Below are 23,838 nucleotides of genomic sequence, written 5' to 3' on the forward strand. Positions count from 1 at the left end.
ATTTCTTTTTTTTGCATGCCTTCGCATTTTCTATTTTATTCACTAACTAGATGTTGATATAATCTTCCAAAATGGGACAGCTAGGCAGCTCAGTGGACAGAAAGCCAAGTCTGGAGATGGGAGATTCTGGGTTCAAATGTGACCTTAGACACTTCTTAGCTGTGTGACTCTTGGAAAATCACTTAACCCCCACTGCTCTTCTATACTGAAACTGATACTTAATATTGATTTTTAAATCAGAAGGTAAAGGAAAGAAAATGATTTTAAGACAGAAGGTAAGGAGAAATTTACTAGGCATCAAGTGAATTTTAAAAACAAATAGGAGTTTCAGTCATGCTATCTTACAAAGTAAAAAGAAGCATTCAAAAATTAAAAACACAAAGACATATTATACCTGTGCACTCTCTCTAAAAATGTACTCTAATTTTTAAAAAAAGATCTCTTTGTGTACATGTTATTCCCCACCTATGTATAATATAAGATTGGTTTTAAAATATTCCAATGCATTTCTATTAGTTTGCAGTAGCTTTCTCAAGTCTCTTCTGCCATTGTTGTAGTTGGATGTCTGTCCTTAGAATTATTCTTTAATAGATACATATTTTCCTTCTATGTTTTTTTATCATGGCAATAACCATTGCATATACTTTTATGTACAGGACCTGAAATATTTTTTCTTTTACAACAATACAATTTTATCAGTGGAAATGAAGTTAAATGCCATTACTATCTCTTAGTGTTGTACTTTAGGTACCCCTGAGGCCGTTCCATCCACTTGGAGCTGAGACATGACTTCCTCATTGAACCTGAGCACTTCAAGACTGAGGACTATCAAGCTTTTTTTTTTTTTTTGTATCTTCAGAGCTTATAAAAGTGATTTGAACAAAAACAGTACTTATAAAGTATTTTTAATTAATTCATTCACTTTGTCAAATATTATGTGAAGAGGCATTCGTTCTTGATAATCATAATTAATGTTAATTAAAAATGTTTTGGAATAGTTGCTCTCCTGGTTGGATTTGTGTTGACAAATTCATATATATATATACATATACATATATATATATACATATCTTTTTTTTTAAAACCTTCCCTCTTAGAATCAATACTGTGTGACCTCAAAGGCAGAAGTGCAGTAAATCCATTAAGCAATGGATAAATGGCTTGTCTAGGGTTATAGTTAGGAAGTACCTGAGGCCATATTTGAAACTAGGACCTTCCATCTCTAGGCCTGGTTCTCTATCCATTGAGCCTCAAAAAGTATATTTCAAAACCTAGGCTAAGTATGCCTAGCTTCTCTTTAAAATAATTGTATTACCAATCTATTTCATTATTAGGTAGAATTTCTGGGGTTTTAGTCAAGATTTTCAGTGACCTTAGGCTATTAAAATTTTCCCTATTCTGATTTTAGAAGATCCTTGATTTATACTCTTATTTCATCATCATTATCATCAACAAATAAGCAACTACATCTAATTTGACCTTGGGATAATATTATTTTTTAAAATTACCACCAACTGCTCTTTGAATTTTGTTGTATGAATAAGAACTGAAGGCACTATTGACAAATGGTAGTATGAAGCCTTGGGCTCTACACCATTTTTGAATGCTTCCTTATTGACACAGTACTGACTGAATTAATGTAATTGTTTTCCACTGAGGTGTACCTTGATTCTATTCTATTTCATAGGACTCACCTGAAGGTAAACTACTTTCAGCTTCATTAGAAAAATGCGATGTTGTGTGCCAGGTGTCAGCCTTCATTATTGCTTATTAAAGAAATGTTTACTTTTACCAAAAGTATTTTTGTAGATTTTTAAAAAAATTCATTCCTCGTGTATTCTGATAATATCCATTAGTCTTTCTCCTTTTTGTCAAGGAGGAAGGGGGACAGTCAAGAGCTTAGCTTAGCAAGAGCATGGTTTACTTCTGTCAAAACCTTCACAGTAGGAATGTTGATTCAATTATCAGTCTCTGAGAGAGAAAAGAAGTGTATGTGTTCAGGTTCATGCATAATGACAGAGCAGCTGTCCAGTGCTGAATACAAGGAATTCTGGGGACAGGTTGGTTTTAGTGAGAATGAAGCATGCTTGAGATGATCTTTCTATAAGTGCTTAGAGTTATGATCATTGTGGGCTTTTATGGTCTTACTTTCCAATGGTATTCTGGCACATTTTCCAGATCCCAAAGAATATAATAATGCTAGTATTGCATATATGTTAATTTCTTTAAGTATGTTGTCATCATCATTATTATCATTGCAAAACTGTTCTCATCTTATTCAATGGAGTTGAGTTAAAGATAGCCTTGGTAAAAGTTCATGTCCTGCTATTAATCTTTTATATTGAATGTTCTGCATATTACTATGCAGATACATAAAATAACTTTTTTGGGTAGCTGAATAAAAGTATTTAGAGGCAAACTAGTATTATCTAAGTTCCTTGAAGTATTCTTGATTTAGCTTAAGAATCTTTGTTTCTTTTTTAAAGTCATTCAATTCAAATGAATTCCAGAAGCATTTATAACAAAATGTTCATAGTATAAACAGAAAATTAAACAGTATTTACTCTCAAGAAGCTTATATTATACAGAGGTGGGGAATAACATGTGCACATATAGGTATTTAAAAAAACATAGAGTACATTTTTAGGGAGAGGGCACAGGTATATGTCTTTGTGTTTTTAATTTCTGAATGCTTCTTTTTGCTTTGTAAGTTAGCATGACTGCAACTTTTGTTTTTAAAATTCACTTGATGTGTAGTAAATTTTTCCTCCCATCACCTTAGTTTTATTTTGAACATGTCTTTGTTTTTCAAATATGTTTCTTATAGGAAACAAATTATATGATTGTGGTTTCTTATCCAACCTGTCCCCTTTTCATTTTGTTGTATTGTTTAATCCATTTGCATTGCACATTTTGAGAGTTAGGTTTAGATTTTCTTCCATTTGTCTATAATATTGTTTTTTCCAAGTTGTGTTTCCCCACTTTTTTTTTCTGTAAACATAGTATTACATGTCTTCAGTTACTTTAGTTTTACCTTTTTAAAAATGGCCATATTCCCTTCACCCCTGATTCTTCTTATTTGTTATCTCCTTCTCTTTGTAGTTTTGGTTATTCATTCTCTTTTCTTTCCTGCATTAATCTTATTATTTAATTTCTCCACCCTCCATTTTTCTTTTTCTTAGTTAATCAAGTAGATTTCCTTTTATTTCCCCCCCTTCAATTAGGCCTATTTATTACACTTTTTAACTTTTCACTTTGTGTGCTTTTTCTAGAAAGGATTTCTCTCATTCTTTTCATTGTTCATTGACCATCTTCCCTTTCTGGTTACTTTAGACACTCATTCTTTGGTTTATGGCCCATATAATTATCCAGTATCTCCATTGTCTTTATTCCTCATGGATCATAACTTCTAAGGTTTCCTCTGGACTCTACCCTCTAGGAAGTTTCTCCTACTGTCTTGAAATGTCTGCTCTGGGGATCCCCCTTTTCCATTGTGCTTCACTCTCAGAACAATGCCATTTCTTATAGGTGAACAGGAAACTGTTAAATAGTAGGACCACCCTACCTCCAACATCCCTGATTATGTAGTCCACCACTGACTTCCCCTGGTTACCTATTTTTCTTCATTTGCTTCAAAACCTCTTTTTGAATCCATGCCCTCTCACTAACCAAGCACCAGTTGCCTCTAGACCTTCCAATTTCCTCCTTCCTCAGGGCAGCCTTTTCAAGCACTAAATTCCCAGATCAATTCCCCTTTTCTTTTGACCCACAGAAGTATTCATTAGTGGAATTTCCCTCTTTACCAAAATAGGACCTTACTCTTTCCCATGCCTTCTCAATCCTTTACTTCTTTTTTTCCTTTACTCCACTGCAGGATCTTTTCTTCTTGAGAACTGACAAGGATCATTTTCACCTTATTGCTGGTCCTTGATTTGACATGAATGGAATACACACTCCCTCATATCCCCTGCTAGCCTCCTTCCTTTTTATGTATTCTCCCTTTTTGTAATATAGTTCTATAAGAAACATCCATTAATCAGTAGACATGGTGTTACTAGGTTCTGTCCATAATGTGCCAATGCTTACATCTCCACTGTTATCTCTGCTTGACTTAAGATTCACATTCTGCCTTCACCTTTGTCTCATGATATACATTTAGAAAGAAGTTTCTTACTGATCTTTCTGCTGTCATGCTATAGTTATTGTGCTGTCCCTGGTTTCTTCATTCACTTCCTTCTCCTGATCTTCTGTTTTGTAGTGTTTGAGAAGCAAATAATCCCCATAGGTCTGTTTTCTTTCTAAGAATATTTCAACTACACCTTTATTATTGAAATCCATTTTGAAATTTATTATTATTAAACTCATATTTTTAGATAGGTAACTTTAGGCTGCATTCTAAATTCCTTTGCTGTTTAGAACACATAATTCCATTCCTTCCTGTATTTTTGGTGGATATAGTTTAATGTCATTCAGGTTTCCTTTCCTTTGTATTGGAAAGTATCCTGATCATTTTCAGAAAATTGTTTCTGAATTGAATTGATAAATTTAACCACTATGTATAGTAGAGTTTATAGCTCCCCCCAGATTACTGTGAACTCTCTTAATTAATACTTCATTTTCTGTGTTGAAAATACCTGAGCCATTCTCTTGTATCATTTCTTGTATTTTGGTGTTCATATTTTTGATTTATCATTTTCTTTTGGGAAACCCAGGATCCTTAGTTTGTGTCTACACATCTCATCTTGAAGATCAATATGTTTTTTTTTTTTTGTGGATAGTGAGCATATTTTCTTTTCTTTTCATTTATTTTTCTTCTTCTAGATTATCCTTTCATTCTATATTTTTGCAATTCCAATCCATTGTCATTCTTTTGTTTCATTGGTGAGACTTACCATTGCAGATTCAAATTTTTCTGTTCTCTCCAATAATTTTTTATTTCAGGCCACAAATTCTGCTCTCATATTTCTCCAGAAAAAAAGATTATTTTCCTTTGATTTGCACTAATTACTCATAGATACTTGAGCCCATTTCCTTCTGCTGTTAATGTTTTCCCTGATGATTTATCAATTTTTTTCAAAATCGTTGTATTTTCTTCTTGAGAGCTTTCGTAAATCCATTTCCCCCCTTGTTATTTCCTCCTGTTGTTCATTTTTTAAACCCCCTCCCCTCTGATGTTGGTTTCCCTGGGAACTCAAATACTTTCCTTGCTCATCAGTTTGTGGTACAGCAGCCTAGGTCTCTGCCCCAAGTGACTTTTGGAGGATAAATAGACCCAATTAGATACCACGCTTTCCGCCTCAAGCTTGGTTAAGTACCATATACCTCACATAAACATGGTGTACTGTTCCAGTTTCCTGGGTTGCTCCCTCTTTTGATTAGTCCTATGGTCAAGTACTGATAGTTGAGAAACCTACCACATTCCTGTTAGGGGTTGATTTCTTTAGTTTGAATTTTGAAGTCTCTGGGAAGTGGTATCAAGTTCTATTTCAAGCCTAGATGCATATAGTCAAAATAAAATAAAATAAAAGATTATAGAAGACTGGGAAAGACTTCTTGCAGAAGAGAACTTGAGTTGAGACTCAAAAAAATCTAGATAAACTAAAAGGTAGAAATGGAGAGGAAGAACTTGGAATCAGGAGACAGAGTGTTCAGTTTGAGGAACATCAAGTTGGTCATTGTCACTGGATCACAGAGTATGTAGAGAATAAAGTAGAAGAAGAAAGGAAAAAGTGGGGGCAGATTATAAAGAGCTTTGATTTTTAAAATATTTTATATTTGACCTCGGTTGTAATAGAGACCCACTGGAGTTTATTGAGTGAGGAAGTGTGACATTCTCAGACCTTTGCTTTAGGAAGATCACTTTGAACACCAAGTGAAAATTTACTAGATTAAGAAGAGACTTGCATCAGAGAGATATCCTATTGCAATAGCTCAGGCATGAGTGATAAGGGCTTATACCAGGAGATAGTATGTCAGAAGGCAAAAAGTCTATAAAAGAGATATTAAAAAGTATAAATGACAGAATTTGAAGACTGACAGTATGTGTGTGTGTGTGAGATAGATAGATAGATAGATAGATAGATAGATAGATAGAGACAGAGAGAGAGAGGGAGAGAGTGAGAGATGATACTTAAATTGTGCTACCTGGGAAATAGTGTTACCTTTGATCATAATAAGGTAATAAATAAAATTAGCAAGAGGAGAGAGATTTTGGGTAAGATGATGAGTTCAATTTTGGATTTCTTGAGTTTAAGGTACCTATGAGACATATGGTTCAAAATGTTTAAAATGTGTCTGGAGACACAACACTAGTAATCAGGAGAGGAGTTAAGACTGAGAATAATTTGCACAGAGATGATGATTAAATTTATTGGAAATGATGGAGATCACCAGGTGATATTATATATAGAGATGAATGCTCAGGATAGAGCCTAGGCCCTAGGTCTTAGAGGGGTGCTCATAGTTAGAAGATCTGACCTAGATACAGATCCAACAAAGGAGTTTGAAAGTAAACAGACATTGAAGAACAAGGATAGAGCAGTGCCTTAAAAAACCAAGAGAAAATATGGTATTAAGAAGAGGGTGATTAAAAGTTTGAAATGCTGAAGAGAAGTCAAGAAGGATGAGAAAAAAAAGAAAGATTTTGCAATTGAGATCAATAATAACTCTGAAGAGAAAGTTTCAGTATGCTAGGGTGTAATAAAGATATGTAAGCTGAAGGAAACTTATTACTTCCTGAAATGGAGAAGGTAAACTGAGGAGATGCATTTACAAAGGGTACCTCTGCCATAAAGTTATTGACAGAATTAACTAAGCTTGGTGGAACTTCTGTGAATGTTTCTAGATCCTTGTCATCTTTATCAACAGTAACCTTTAGGGAATTGAAATTATGGGTTTCTGAATCTGTCACTTCTTCTTGAGTTCTTGTGACTCTTTCTCTTTTGCATAATTCAATCCCATTATCCACTCTACCCTGGAAAAAGTTTTCTAGGAATGATTTGATTTCCTTTACAGACTTTTTCTGTGTGGTTACTACACAGGTCTTATCAAATTCTTTCATCTCATTTGCAATTTGAGATGCTATTTCATTAATTTCTGTTTCTGACTCTTTAATCTGGCTTTGCCTTTCTCTTGCTTTATTGTAATGGCTATTATTCACAGAATCACTTTCTTGCACCAATTTTGCACTATTTCCCAATTTATTTCTACTATTTTTATCTGCAGTCCTTTGCTTACAATTTCTTCTATCTCCGAGTTCCTGGCTTCATAATTCCCATTTAATAATCTCTGAATATTTTGGCTTTGCTCCATTTTCTATTGTCTTTTGCATTTCCTTCAGATCATGAGCCTGTTGTGAAGACTTCAACTTGCAATGTGAACAGCAAGTTGATTTCTTGTACCTATTTCCTTGTTTATGTTTTTCTCTGTTATTACTATCCTGTTTCTTCTGATCAAGTGCCCTTTCCAGTGGCAAAAGAAACACTCACTAGTTTCTTTTTGCACTGATCTTGCCTGATAACTAGGTTTTTGGAAAACAGGTTTTGTGTAAGTCTTTACTGTGTTTAGATTTTTGATTTCTCCTATTTCCTTCTGTTTCAAATACTTTTCAGTCCTCTCTAAGTTTTCCTTAAGATCTTGAACTTCCTTGCTCTGATCTGCACTATTTTCATATAGGTAACCTGCAGACTCTCTCAATTCTATTAGGGAAACTGAATCATACTTTGGGAAATAAATTTTAAAGAATGTCCTTAAATTGGGTGTGCAACCCCTCAAAACTGTCTATGTACATGGCCAGCTGTCTCTTCATTGTCCATTTCTACACCTAAGATTGTCTCTGCCATTTCTGACAGTCAATGTATGTGGCAGGATTTTCCCCATTTTCCTGCCTGATCTTATCAAATTTGGACCATGCAACAGGTTTGGAACAGCATTGTTTGATTGCTTGGATCAAATCCTCCCTGCATCATTTGAGATATGACAAACAGGTCGGATTGGCAAAATCAAAATCAATTCTTTCATCTGGGGTGGGCCAGCTTGTTAAATTGGTATCAGACCTAGTTTTTTCCACAAATTTCCTTTTTTCATGGGAGCTGAATAATTCTGATAAAAGAAATTCCCAATCTTCAAAATCAGCATCAAAGATCCTTATTGCTCTCTTCAGCTCCTTGTGGACTTTAAAGGGATTGTCCACAAATTTTGGAAATCAACATTTAATGGACTCAAGTTCCTGTGGAGTGAACTGTCTATGGGCCTTAGTGTGAATAGCACCAGCATTAGTTGTTAGCTTGGTGACTTCCTTAAATGGACATATTTTCTCAGGGGCACTAGCAGCCTGGGTCTCATTATCACTGCTACAATCATTTTCTTGAGGTACTTCCTCTGATTGCTCATTGTCCTTGCCCATAACTAGATCTAAACCCTTTTCCTTAATGAGCTGTTCAACTACTGCCTTGATCATTTTTTCCAAATTGTTGTCAATTTCCATAACCTTCTCTGCCTTTAGGAGAACCATGAATTTGTAAACTTTTCTCACTTGGGCTAGGGTCTGCAATACAGCCATGAATAGTGTGTATACTTGTGCCAGGATTTGCCATAGAACTAATTCATTTTGGAAAGGTAATTGTAACACAGTCATAGTCAAGTTTTCTACATATTCCACAGACTCTACTATCATTTGAGCCAGTTTGTTGTAAATAATATTGTAAACCCAATGGCTAGCAATGGCTGCGATGATCACCACACCAAAAACTACCTGTTTAAACATCTTTACTGTTTTTCCTGCCTGTGGGATTGTTGGGTATGGCCAAACTACTGGGGTGCCAACTGTAATAAAATCTATAAACTGAGGTGAAACTGTTACTAGTTAAACTAGAGAGGATAAACTGAGAGGAAACGGTTACTTCTTGAGTTAGAGAGGATGAACTGAGGGGAACCAGTTTCTTCACAATGGTTGTGGCTAGAGAGACTGCTGCAGGGACCTGAAACTGCTGAGGGAACCTGAGGCTGCTTAATGGTAATGGAGGTAGAACAGAAATGCTGCTGGAGGATGCTGCCATACACACAGGGAAGCTGTTACACATGGGACACTGCTTATAAGAGACTGCCCTGGGATTTATTCTGGGGTCTGCCTATTGATCCCTAATGATGGCTGATCTATTTCCTAACCTCCTTCCTCCCTCACTCCCTCCTCCCTGCTCCAACTGCCACCATTCTCCTCCCAATTTTCCCTCCCCCCTGAGTGAATTATAAAATACTCTAAGTTTCTTTCTCAGGTAAGGGGTTTATTGGGATAATAGGATGGGAAACTGTGGTAAGGGGGATGAGGAAGTCCCTAATATAACTGAAGGATTTTAGAAATATTTGAGGGAATATTCCAGTCACAAACTGTGACTCTGAGACAGGGAGATGGAGGACAATGGCTTTTCAAGATCTTTCTTCTTCTTCAGTTAGATTTCTCCTTATCAATTTCAACTGTCCAAAGTCAGAGAACTTTAAGTAACCAAGTCAGCCCCACCAGAGTCCAAAAGCCAAGTCAGCTTCACAAAAGTCTCTCAGCCAGATTCAAAGTCCAGAGAGCAAATGTGTGTCCCCCAGTCAGAGACCCAGAGACCAAAATGCTCCCTGGTCAACTCCAACTGTTCAGAGCCAGAAAGACAGAGACCAAGTTCAAAAGCTCCTCCCCCTGTCAGCTCAACCACCAACAACCATGACCTTCCATTGGAATCCTGGGTTTTGCATTTTAGAGCTAGATCTCTAGTCCTACAAAAACTCTCTCTCATATCTCTATCACAAGGGTTGGAAAACAGACTTCAGAGATTTAAGAAGAGAGGAAGAAGAAAAGTACTGTAGGTAGCTACTATAATTGTTCTTTTCAAGTTTAGCTACAAAATGAGATGGAATAAGATCAGTTGTTCACTTAGAGGAGTTAGTCTTGGCAAGAGAAGGATTACTTCAAACCCTACATAGTAGAAAAGATAATATTGAGTTGATTATTAATCTTTGATAAAGAGAGAAAAGAGATAGAAGGGGGTAGGGCTCATGCATGGGAACAGAGCAGATATCCAATCCCAACTTTTGATTTACATTGATTGAATTCTGGGACCAGGTTAGTTTGAGAGAGAATGAAGAATATTTGAGATCTTTTCCATTAGTTCTGCTCCAGGATTCATTCTAATGCCAAGTAGATTATCTTGGGGGAGTTGGGGAGGAAGAGAATATTAAAATAATTTTTGTTCACAGACTGGTGGCTAATTTATGGGTTGTATCAAAGGGGAAGACAATTGATATGCATTTTATCTTCTGCCTTTACATTTTAAGCCTACCAACAGATGATGCCTCCTACCTTTAGTACCCACTGGTCACATAACTGTCTTTTTGTTGATGTTTCATCATTAGCAGGCTTACTGTATATATATCACATATTATGATTCTCTACATGAGATGTGTGGAGTTTGAATTAAGAATTACAGTAACTTCTACTGGGGGTTCAGACACTGAGTTGGCTAGTGGGTAGGTGATTCATGATATGAAAGCTGTTATAAGTCAAAGCTCTGCCCACTGAAGTGCTGGCTCCTTGACAATGCTGTCTTTTTGAAAATGAGGAACATGTTGATCTGTATTCTTATTAGTGTATAATTTTATGTCACAGAACTTAATAAGCTCATCTGCAAGATTTCTTAAATTAGTTTAAAACAGATCCATGCTGAACACAGAAAGAGCATCTTGTCCTCTTTAGGGTAACTTGTCTTCAGATTTTACCTTTGTAAGATTCCTTGATTGTTCTCTCATCCCACTTTGTGCCTAGATCAGCTCTCTGTGTCTGTCTCTGTCTGTCTGCCTCTCTACCTCTATCTTTGTCGTTTTCTTTGACTCTATCTCCCTCTCTGTTTTCTTTTTGATTACCATAGCATTTATGTTAATTATTCCTGTTCATTTTTATAATGCAATATTGTGACTTAAATATCTTTCATAAAAATTTAAGATTTTACTCAAATCCTCAGTTTTTAGAGGAAAAAGAAATCATATTCTTTCATTTGAGAAGACTGGCTTCTGGTGTCTTTCCTATTTCACATTCTCTGGAGGAAAGCATGAAACATTAGCTGATCAGGAATTAGGGAAAATAGGGTCTGTTTTGAAAACACTGCCATTATCCTGTAAGTTTTATGAAGAAGACCAGAACTTTGGGCCCCGAGACTCCAATATATGTATGATTACAATCTAATTCTAATTGAATATGTTAACTTAGAAACATCAAATTCTTTCATGTATTATGCTAGTCTAGGTAGTAACCTATGGGTGGCCTTTGAAATTTTTCTTTTAGCTCATATGCTCATAATTTAGTCTTGTGTTTTAATGACTCTCCATTCTCCTTTAGATAGAAAAAAGTCATACAGGAATCTTCCCTTTATTTAGATAGGGGAGGGAGATTTCCCCTCATTTTTCAAGTTGTTGTTCTTCATGATGAAGAATACTTAAAAATCCTTATTAGTATATTTAAATCATGTGAAGTTTTCTAAAAGAAAGAGCTGCTAATTCTTAGAAATACCTCACTGGAAACAAGAAGAAAGATGTGATTATTTTCTGTATATTCTGCTCTTCCTAAAAGTGACATGGAAAGACTAAATTTGCTTCCTTTTTAAAAAGCTTTAGATGTGATGAAAATTACATGGATTAATATTTACTAATACTTTTTAATACTTAAGGAGATTTGAAATTTCATTGATATATGTATTCAATAGCAAAGATTATGATATTCTGTGACTTAATAATTTCCTACCAACTATTTCTCTTCCTATCCTATTTTATCAGAAATATCTCTCTCTCTAACCTTTACCACCTATTCTTTCACCTCCAAACTCCTTAAGCTCACCCTATCAAATTCTCATTTTAACTCTAACCATTCCTTCTATTTTGCCTTTTGGAATTCATGTTTCCAATTGTAGAAACTTCTTTTTGCTCTGAATTTCATTCTCCCATATATCTTCCATCTACTTGCCCTCACTGAAAAAATAGGTCATCCCATGACACTACATCTGTGACCCTATACTCTATCACTTGATTATACCTTCACTCTTCCTCACCCCACCCAAACACTATTAAGGAGAAAGATTCTGAATATTTCTTGCTTCCCATAATGTGTGACTCCTGTGACAGAGGCTGGCACTAAAGGAAGAGTTTTCTCCTTCGGGGGAAGGGGAGGCTGGAATACTTGAGGAGCAGAAGGTTCCCTTCTGAAGAGCAGTTGGTCTCTCAGTTGGGAGAAGCTGAAGAGAGAGAACTGGTTAAGACTTTCTCCTAAGGGTTACCCACATTTTTCCTGCTAGTGATTGGATATCCTTCCCCCCCCCCAACATTCCCAATTGAAAAGACTACCGAAGAGAAACCTGAGAAAGACATTTTTGAATCTCTGTCAGACTTTACCTCAGCTCCTGTTGCCCTGGGTCTGAACTGTGGTCAAGGGGCCAAACCCAGGGTCAGTCAACCTGACTGTCTCTCAGGGGGCTCAGGCTGCCAAAACCTGAGTTCCCCTCAAACTCAAGGAGGGAGGGAAAATGGGTTAGTTAGAGAAGGGACCCCTTTTTTCCCCTTTTCCTTTCCCATTCATTCTCTGCCAGCCATTCCTTTCTATTACCCTAATTGAATTAATTGACATTAAAGTGGTTATCCTTTCCCAAATTTGAATCAAGTGTGAGTGAACAACTTCAAGGGGAGAGACATCTTCCTAAGAAGAAACATTTTTGTCTCTAGTAGTGGAGGAGGAGAGGGACAAAAGCCAACATGGGAGAGCAACCATAGCTGAGGAGGGAAGGCTGAGGCGGGGGGGAAATCTTCAAACCCCCTCTCCTCTCTCTGAGTCAATCCTAAACATCAGCTGTCTCTCCTATATCCTGTTTCTTTTACCATCTACAAACCTTTCTCCATTATATCTGTTCAGGAAAAATGTGGGTAACCCTCAGGAGAAAGTCTTAACCAGCCCATTCTCTTCAGCTTCTCCCAACTGAGAGACCAACTGCTCTTCAGAAGGAACCTTCTGTTCCTCAAGATTCCAGCCTCCTGGGGTCCCTCCACCAATGAGGAGAAAACTCTTCCTTTAGTGTCAGCCTCTGTCACACTCCCTAATCTCTAATCATATACTGAATCTAATCATATACTGAATTACCCAGAAATATTCCATTTCCCCATCTTTTTCTTGTGCTTTATCCTTTCTAAACACATTTTTTTGCCCTCATCAAGACCATCTTCCATCCATCAATAGAGCTTTACCCTGGCTCTGACTTCTCTCTCTCTCCAAGCATAAACTAATCAACTCTGTACCTTGCTTTTTTGTCCCATTACTGCTCATTCTTTCTTGATCTTCAGGCCTGTCCTGTATTATTCCCACAGTCTCAGTTGTCCTACTCACCATGATGTTGAATGCTGCTGGAGAAAGTCATATAACTATATTGACTACATATATTATAAATTTGTGTTATCCAACTTAAATTTGGCCCTCAATGTAGCAAAGCAATTCTTTTATTCTTCCCTAATCAATTCCCTATATTACTCTTCACAAAAGCTTTTCCAAGACTTAAACTGTTCTCTCGTTTCCCATATTTTTGACAACCTTTCTCTTTCATAGCTGATGACTTTGCTTCCTTTAGAGAAGTTTAAGCCATTTAATATAAGTTCCATCTCTTTCTCTCTACTTCCAACCTTTGATGTTACCATCCCCTTTTATTCTCTGACAATAAAGTGGCTCTTTTTCTTTGTCAAGGCTAACCCGTCTATATGTGTCCTTGATCTAGTCCCTTTACATCTTCCCAGCACATGGCAACCTCTATCATTACCCTCCCCTTAATGTTCAGAACCCTCTATTTATTGGTTCCTTCTCTATAGCCTTCAAACATGCCAAAGTATCATCCATTTAAAAAATAACCTTCACTAGACCCTACCATGTCTTCATATTTTTGTCTTATGTCTTCCCTCTCTTTCTCAGAGAAACTTCTTAACACCCTGTGTTTGCTTTTTATACTTGCTTTCTTCTCACTGATTCAATTCTTGGTTAACTGTCTTCTAACCTCACCACTCAATTAAAACTATTCTTTCTCACAGTTACCAATGAGTTACCAATGATTTTTTAATTAACAAACTTAATTACTTTTGTTCACTCTTTATTGTTCTTGACCTCTCTACTTCATTTGCTATTGTTGATCAGCCTCTTTTATTGAGTAATAAATATTTCTTCCTGAGTTTTCATGACTTTCCTTTCTTTGGGTTCTCACCTTACTTGTCTAACTGCTTCTTTTTAATATCCTTAGCTATTTCATCATCCAGATCATGACTGTTATTGTGGATACTGTCTGGTGCACCTGACACTTCTCTCTTTACAATCTGTCTTTTGGTGATCTCATTGGCTCTATGGTTTTATCATATTTATGCCATTGACTCCCAGATTTATATATTCAGGCACATTTTCTTCCATGAGTTTTAATACACAATTGCTTTCTTGAAATTTCAAACTGAATGCATCAGAGACACCTCAGACTCAACATGCTGAAAACTTAACTGACTGTCTTTTCCTCCTTTTCCAAACTTCTGTTTATCTTTTAATGACACCATCATTTTTCTTTTCCCAAGGTTAGCAAATTTTGCAGTTTTCCTGATTCTTCATTATTCCTCATTTCCACATAAATCAGTTGCCAAATCTTTCCATTAATACTTCTAAAACATCTCTTTCATCTGACCCCTTGTCTGTACTCACATGGCTACCATACCTTTCCCTTAGCATATCATAACATCAGTTTCCCTGCCCCAAGTCTCTCTCCATTTTGATCTTTCCTCCAAACTGCCTTCAAAGTGATTTTCCTTAATTCAGATCTGACCACAATGCTATGCTACTTAGCCAACAATGGTGCTTTCCTTTTCTTCTAGAATAAAATATAAACAGTTCTGTTTGGTATTTAAAGCCCATCTTGACTGGATCCCAACTTATCTTTCTAGGATGTTCTAAGTAATTCTCATTCAAAACTATGATCCAGTCATGCCAACCTTCTCTTGGTTCTTTACACACAGAATTCTATTCCCTCTCTCCTTCTAGCTATGCCCCATGACTGAAATATATTTCTTCCTCACCTTTCCATATTATCAACTTCTTCTTCAAGGTGCAATTAAAATATAACATTTTGTGTAAACTTTTTTCTCAACCTTTAGTACCTTTCCCCTCAAATTACTTACTCTTTAACTATTCAATGTTTACTTCCTTTAAATTTATTCTTGATATTTATCATTAATTTATCCTATAAGGCAGTCAAGTACCAAAAAAGTTGAGTGCCAAATGAATTTTCTCTAGAAATAATAACTTAAATTGAATAAATTCATTCTAGATTCCTATCAAAATGCATGGAATATCAAATTCAATGAGTTCCAAAAATGTCAAGTACCAAGGTTTGACTGTACTTCCATGTATGTGCTGGTATTGTCTCTCCTATCAGATATAAATTCTTTACAAGGAAGGATTGTTTGATTGACTGTATTTATATTCCCAAAATCTAGCAGAATGACTAGCTCAAAGTAGGTACTCTATAAATGCTCATTAACTCATTGTTTGATTGCTATACCTTCTTTTTAGTCATATATCTCCTTGATGGTATGCTATAGGTAACACAGTGGATGTAATATCTTGCCTGGAGTAAGAAAGAACCAAGTTCAAATTTGACTTCAGAAATTTACTAGCTGTGTGACCATGGGCAAGTCATTTAACTTCTGTTTGACATAGTTTTCTCATCTGCAAAATGAAGATAACAATAACACATACCACTCATGGTTGTTTTTGTAAAGAATTTAGTAGTTAGTACATATTAAGTACTATATAAACATTAGTTATTGTTATTGTTATTCTATATAGTTGTGCTCTTCTCACATTTATACCTACTACAGGCTTCAACTTTTAATTTTTGGGGGGGACTATACTTTGAATTCTTTGGAGATTGTGGTGTTGTGTATGAGTCACAGCTGTCATCAGAAGAATATTGGTATTAAATTATTTCCATATATATTTCAAATATAATTTCCCTAGCTCCAACTTATTCCTTATCAGAGTTCTGTGATAGGTTTCATGTTGGGATGCTTAAAATTAGTAATTAATTTGCAGACTATATTGAAAAAGAATTCTATTTTTGTTTTCTGAGTAATAGTCTAGAGCTCCCTCCTTCCCATTTTCTTTCCCCCCATTTTGTCAGTGACTATGATTTACCTCATTCTTGTGTTTCTCTTTATAGTTTCTCCACAAAGTATCCCACAGATCTAGGATCATTATCTCCATTCTTCTAAGGTCAGTTGGGGAAAAAATCATCCCAATTCTCTCTTAAGATAATTAAAGGAAGCTGGGCTCCTCATGTTTAATAGAACCACTTAGGTTCATTGAACAAAAAGCTCTAGATCAGGAAAACAAATATTCAGCTTTAAAACGCCATTAAGAACTCACTATCTTGCTCATCTAAAGAGATGGAAAAAGCAAATGCCATTCCAGATTAGCTGAGATAGGGAAAGGTGAATATGCATAATCAGCAATAGAAAAGAAGGTAGAGAAGAGGATATAATATTCTGTGCTGATTACGGTTTATTACCAAAAAAAAAAAAGCATTCAATTTGATTGACCTCTTAAAAGTCTCTGCTCCAACAAGATGTTTCCTATGACTATGTCAAAATCCTCCTAGTTCCTTGAAAGAATGCAGTTAACAGAGAGAACTTTATTCAATGACCTCTGATTATTACTATCAAATAAAGAATAATCCCGAGTGGCATATGCTCAACAGTGACATCCCTTGAAACCATATAGGTTTCTAGTTTGGAGTTCAAATAGAAGGTGGACTTCCCATAGGTCCTGATAGTGGTGGTAGCTGACATCTGTGCAGTGTTTTAAGGTTTTACAATTCTTCCCCCCAGACATATGGTGAAGTCTTCCACACATTCCTGTTTTCACATTACATTGTGTTGATTGTGCTATACTCTGGAACACAAATCCTCCTGAGATGCCAAGTCACTCAAAAGTTAGATCTGAAAATCCATAGAGGAAAATCAAATAGTTAAAATGTAGCTGTATTCTAGGCTGTCATGGAGTTATATGAACAGACCTTACAGCTGCTCTAAATGCTCTCTTTCTTTCTCCTTCCTTCCCTCCTTCTTTTTCTTTCCTGTTCTCTACTTCTCTATTTAAGCATATGAAAATCTCTGTATGTGTCTATCATTTATATAATCTTATTATGTGCAAGGCACTGTTGTAAGTGCTTTACAATTTTTATCCCACTGAATCCTCACAATAGCCCTGGGAAGTAGATGCTATTATTATCCCATTTTTTACAAATAAGGAAATAGAGGGAGAGGTTAAATGACTTGCTCCCGGTCACATAGAGAGTAAGTGCCTGAGGCCAAATTTGAACTCTGGTCTTCTTGACTCCAGGCTCAGTTCTTGATCTACTGTGCCAACTAGCTGTTCCCTATATAAATGTCTGTCTATACACAAATACATGACATATTGGAGATGGATTAATTTTGGGAAATTTTATAGTTCTTTTAATGACATAAATCTATATGTTAAACCAAGACCCATTTAAAAAGCCACAGGATATCTGTAAACCTCAAAATTTCTTAGACTTATAAATGTTGGAAATTTCACCATTGGGAAATTTCATACTTGAAAAATTTCCTATTGATAGTGGGTCTTGACTATTGGAATGTGAACCCCATTGGCATGGGAGGTTCCTTCTCCTCCCTTCTTAAGATTACTTTAGGACAGAAACCTTTTGCTGAACAATGGAAAGGACTTTGACCTATGCTTAAGCATAGAACAGGAATTTCTTTGAGTCATGATTGATTTTAGAATTGATACAATGGAGATACTTGGAATCAATCTCCACCCTACTCAGTCCTAACAGGATTGAGTAAGGGCTGCAGCATAGATCAAAATTTAATTATTCCAATCTCTACCCTACTCAGGTTAACAGGATTTAGAAAGGGCTGTAGCAAAGGATCAAAGATTTAATTATTTGAAAATATGACCTTCAACAGACATGTGCAAAGCCAGAGACCTCTGGGCGGTCCTGGGTTAAGCTAGAGCCTCCATTGGCACAGGGAAATTGATGGACAGGTGATTGGTAGATGTGAGGACTGAGGGGAGGGAACTTGGATGGTTTCCTTAAGGATAGGGGGGTCTGAAGACTCGAGGTGGTGGAGGAGTTTGTCAGGGTGGTTGCGGTGTGCTCTGAGAAGCTTGCTCTGAAGGAAGCTGAAGGTGGGGGCCCCGGAGACTGTTTCTCCATTTTTGGTCACGTGAGTAATAGGGACTGATCTCCTTTCATTGCCCCAGCTATCTAAGGGCTTGGGCCTTTTGGCCCAGCCTAAACAGAAGGGGTATTTAAGCCCTATTCCCTTCTCTCCCCTTGCTCTCTCCCTCTATCTCTCTATCTCTAATTCCTTTCTTCCTCCTGTTTGTAATTAAAACTCCATAAAAGGTTGAAGGCTGACTTGAGTTTTCATTAAGGAATTACATAGCTGAATTCCTTGGCGACCTTAAATTAATATATATCAGTCTTTTAAAAGTGATTTCCTTGTCATATATCTCAGTTTCTGAAGAATTAAAATTATGGGTAATGCAAGGAGCAATAGAAAGCCTTCTGGTGAATATGAGTAGGCTGAAAGACTATCAAATAAGAATTATGAAGGGGGGCAGCAAGACTATCCTTAGGAAGACAGATGATGAGTTAAAGAACAGCTGAAGTTGTTCCTGTGGTAAAAACAAGAGACAACTAATAGATAACTCCCTTGGTACCTAAGCATTGTAAAGAAATTTAAAGGAAGGAATAATGCTAGCAGGTTGTATTTTCACTCTGTGATGGACAGTTTATGGATGCAAATGGATAAGTTGTACAGGAAATAAAGTATAGCTAGGCAGTGGTCTATACTATTTGAGAGCGTTCACATTGAAGAAATCACATCTACCATTGAAACATTTAGTTGCAAGCAAAGTCTTTATTCTTTTAATTGAAAAAATTTATTTAATTAGTTAATTTAGAACATTTTTCCATGGTTACATGATTCATCTTCTTTCCCTCCCCTCCTTCCCCTGTTCCCCACTCTAGCCAACGAGCAATTGCACTGGGTTTTACATGTGTCATTGATCAAGACCTATTTCCATATTATTAATATTAAGCAAAAGTCTTTAAGATGATTAATAAGAGGGAGAACTAGGGGGAGCACAACACCTGGTGACTGGAGCTCCTAAGGGTCCCAGATACTTCATAGCTATGTTACCCTGGGCAAGCCACTTAACCTCAATTGCCTATCCCTTTCCCCTCTTTTGCTTTGGAACTGATACTCATTATCTATTCTAAGACAAAAGGTAAGGATCAAAAAAGATTAATAAAAGATAATTAATAGATGATTAACAAACAGGCTTGAGAGAAGGCAGCTGTACTTATTCTGCATACCAATTCTTTCTCTGAAGTATTTACTAGTCATAATTCAGAATGAATTCTCCTTCAAAAGAAGTTTAACAACAACAACAACAACAACAAAACAAAATAAAAAAACCAAAGATATTTAAATTTACCTGCTGGTATGCTGCAATTAGAAGAGGTTGACCTTATTACTGGGAAGGTCTAGATTCAAATTCTGCCTTTGACAGATAGGGGCTGTGCCCATGGGCAAGTCACTTAAGCATGCTGCATGCTCCAGGCAACTTAAAGCAATAAGTTGCAGATGAAGTGCCAAACAGTTTTGCTAGAGGTCCAGGATTTCCCTATGGGACTGAAGTCACAGAAGCAGTTTCTCTATCTTTTGGTTTAACTAACAGTTTACATTTATTTATTAGTGTAATGTAGCGATTGATCAGTGAATACTTTGATGATTCCCTAATCAATATGATGGCACAATAGAGCACAGACTATCTATCTATCCATATATAGTATATATTATTATGGATATTTGATGTGTACAGGAACACAAATATATATAGAGAAAGAAAGGAGAAAGGGGAGAGAGACAGAGACAGAGGCACACACACACAAAGAAAGAAAAAGGTTTACGCAGAGAGGGAGAGACAGTGAGACTGACAGAGACAGAGAGAGCTATAATCCAAGAGAAGGGGTAGACATGCATGCCCATTGGCATTTTACTGATAGGACTTGTAGAATTCCTGATGATCAGCTTTGGGTCTATTAAAGTAAAACAACAGACCAGCTCCCTTTTGACAAAGACTATCAAAGATTTGCCTGGTGGCAGCCCCAAGTTAAGTTCTCTTTAAAGGAGATCTGATGATTTACTACTTTATATATTTTTATATCTGTTACAGTCTCCTGTGAATACTTTGTGTCTTCTGTATTTTTTAGGTGGTTAAATGTGTCATCCGATAATCTACTTGTATGTAATACGTAGAGAGCTTCTACGGGAACTAAAGATTCTTTTACTCTCATTTGGGGGCAACCTAGGCATAAGCTTTGTTATGAGTACAATATGTTAGAAGAGTTTCCTGTATTAATTCAAGGTAGGGGCAATAAGAACAATGAAAAGACAATGACTTTCTTGGGAAGAATCCTCCTCACATCAAAATTGGTCCTTGTAAACTACAAGTTCTGGGGGGCTCCTGGGTCACAGATAACCTGAAATTGGAGGGAATCATATGGGAATGAGTGAAATAAATACGGGTAACTTAAGAACCCAGTTTTACCAGGTCTAGAATTTAGAACTATATTGCTATTTTTGAGTTGTCTTAGGCAGAAAGCAAATTTCTTTTAAAAAAGCTGGCAGGGGGGCAGCTGGGTGGCTCAGTGGATTGAGAGCCAGGCCTAGAGATGAGTTCAAATCTGGCCTCAGACACTTCTTAGATGTGTGACCCTGGGCAAGTCACTTGACCCCCATTGCCTAGCCCTTACCACTCTTCTGCCTTGGAACCAATACACAGTATTGATTCTAAGATGGAAGGTAAGTTTTTTTTTTAATTAAATAAAAATAAAAGTTGGCAGCTGAAATATTCTCTCAGAAACACTGTGGTTCTTAGTGATATCATACCTTTTCCAAGTAATATAAATATATAAACAAAATAAAATATAGTTTCATCTGGAAATGACACAGTGGTCTGAATGCAATACATAGGAGCCTGAGTACTCGTTTTTGTACCAGTTTGGTAAATGATATAGTCAAGTTCTTTATTATTTGCAATGTGTCCTATGTAAACTCTTAAGATAACCAATATGGCATAGAGAAAATATTGTTGAACATGGAGTCATGAGGTCTGAGTCCAAAGTGTACCTCAAACATGTATTAATTAGCTATGTGAACTTGTGAGGCTTGGTTTTCTCATGTATAAAAGGGGGTTAATAAAAATGTGCAATCCTTACCTTCTAAAGCTGCTGCTTTTGGAGAAAAGGCAATGGACTTTGAATCAGAGAAATTGGGTCTAACTGGGATAGTCAGGTGGTGCAGTGAATAGAGCACTTGGTCTGGAAGACTCATCTACCTGAGTTCAAATCTGACCTCAGATACTAGCTGTGTGACTCTTGGCTAGTCAGTAAATCCTGCTTGCCTCAGTTTCTCACCTGCAAATTAGTCAGAGAAGGAAATGGCAAACCACTCTAGTATTTTGGCCAAGAAAATCCCAAGTGGAGTCACAAAGAATTGGACGTGACTGAACAACTAAACACCATTGTGTTTGATGTCTTGCTTTTATTGATATCTTCCTCTATTGATATGTATATGGCACCTATTTTATTTAGTTAAGGGGTAACTTGAGATTGTAATCAGGGATTCTGAGTTCAAATCCTGATTCTAACTCTTTGATCCTGGTCAAGTCATTTCACTTCTACATCTGAGACAAATTCTTAAGGCATTTGCCATAACACCTGGAGCTGCAGTAAATTCCCAAAGAGGGAGGGAAATCACCGACCCTTCCTGTGTTAGTTACGTTCCTGAGTTACTTGTTTGTGTTCTTGATAGGTCTGAAAGATAGTTGCTCTGCTTGAACTGGGATAGGTATACATTACAGAGATCATGACTTTTCCCAGCAAAGAATCTGCTTTAGGAAAGAATTGAACTTGGAGTAGAATAAGAAAATTAGAAAATATTTTAGTTTCTTAGTTGTCTGAACAGTGTGACTGACCTCTTTTTATTCTCAATCTCTTTTTGAAGTGAATTCCTAGAAAGTCAGATTGCTGATATTCAAATACAATCACAAAATATCTTCCAAGATCAAATAAGAAATATTAGAAATGATGATTTACTTTTATGGATTAAGTCCTAATTCTTCTATTGGTATATACAATTTAAACTTGTTCTTATTCCTGTTTTTTTTTTTTTAAACCCTTACCTTCCATCTTAGAGTTAATACTGGGTATTGGTTCCAAGGCAGAAGAGTGGTTAGGGATAGGCAGTGGGGGTTAAATGACTTGCCCAGGGTCACACAGCTGGGAAGTGTCTGAGGTCAGATTTGAACCTAGGACCTCCCTCTCTAGGCTGGACTCTCCTTCCACTGAGCGACCCAGCTGCCCCCGCTTGTCCCCATTTGTAAATGTCATCTATTGTTTGTAAGAACAAACCTCAAAATCTGAAATAGGTGGAGACAGAAACTTGTTAGGTCATTTGATAAGAGTAAGCCAGAGAGAAGTGGTAGCTCCTCCTCCAAGTCCATTTATATAATGATGTTACATTATATAAAGTTCAGACAAGGGTGTAAGGATATCTGCTTGATTGACCTCAAAAGGCAGTAGATAGTTTTCAGGTGATGAGCAGTTTTAGATGTATATCATCAGGTAAGTTAACCTATTTTGAGGAACTCAAAATATAAACTTTGGGTGGATCCCAATCCACACCTGAGTAGACCCAAAACAAGCACTGGGTGGGATCTAAGCATTCCGTACTACAATTCAGCTTCCCTGGAGTGTCTATAAGGTCAACCCGACCTCTACAATAAGCTTTTGCCTTTAGACAGTTTTTTAGCCACATAAATCTAGGTTCAAACGACATTACTAAATGATTAATAATAATCTCTGCATCCTTATGCCACTGGTATCTGAGGAGAGCAGGCTTATTTAAAGGACTAAAACATCAAACTCTGTTAAAGTGACTATGTGAAAACCATTAAAAAATAAAAATAAGATGGAATAGAGAGTGGAATACGTCTGACCATATCTGGAAATGTTTAGAAAAGAAACTGCCTTCTTTCTAACAGAAAATACGTGGCCATGCACACACATGTTATCTCATGAGACAAATATCTTAGACCTCTTCAGCACTGAGAAACTACAATATTATTAAATGATAAACTGATAGGTAACTTTCCTATCACTCAAAATTAGATTCTAGAGAGGCTTTCTAATAGAGGGAAGTCTACATGTTATACTACTACTAATATTTAAACTAGGTAATAGACAACAAAATGAATAGCTGGCATTTTAAGGGCTATAGCTTGTCACCAAATATTGCAGCCACCTAAAAAATTAGCTGCCACCTCATATATGCGACAGAATGATATTGTACTGTGTCACCATTACTGTAATGTTCTTTAATGCCCTCAGGCAATTTTCTTGACTATTTTTGGTGTTCTACTTCACTTTTTTTTTTTTTTGCCAAATCTCAGTTCCTGAGGTTTGAGCTATTCAAATGCTACCCCATGCTAAGCATCAGATTGATACTAATTGCCCTAATTGATAGTAATTTCCCCATCCTAAAAATTTGGGAGTGATTTAGGCTTGGTGAGACTTTTGAAGCCATTTAGGTGCCACCACCTGAAGATGTTATATAGAGCAGAAAAATCAAATATGTGAAAAAATATCATATTAAAATCATATTTATTAATAAATCTCCTTATCA

The sequence above is a fragment of the Monodelphis domestica genome, chromosome 4 (genome assembly GCF_027887165.1).
Source record: "Monodelphis domestica isolate mMonDom1 chromosome 4, mMonDom1.pri, whole genome shotgun sequence".
NCBI lineage: Eukaryota > Metazoa > Chordata > Mammalia > Didelphimorphia > Didelphidae > Monodelphis > Monodelphis domestica.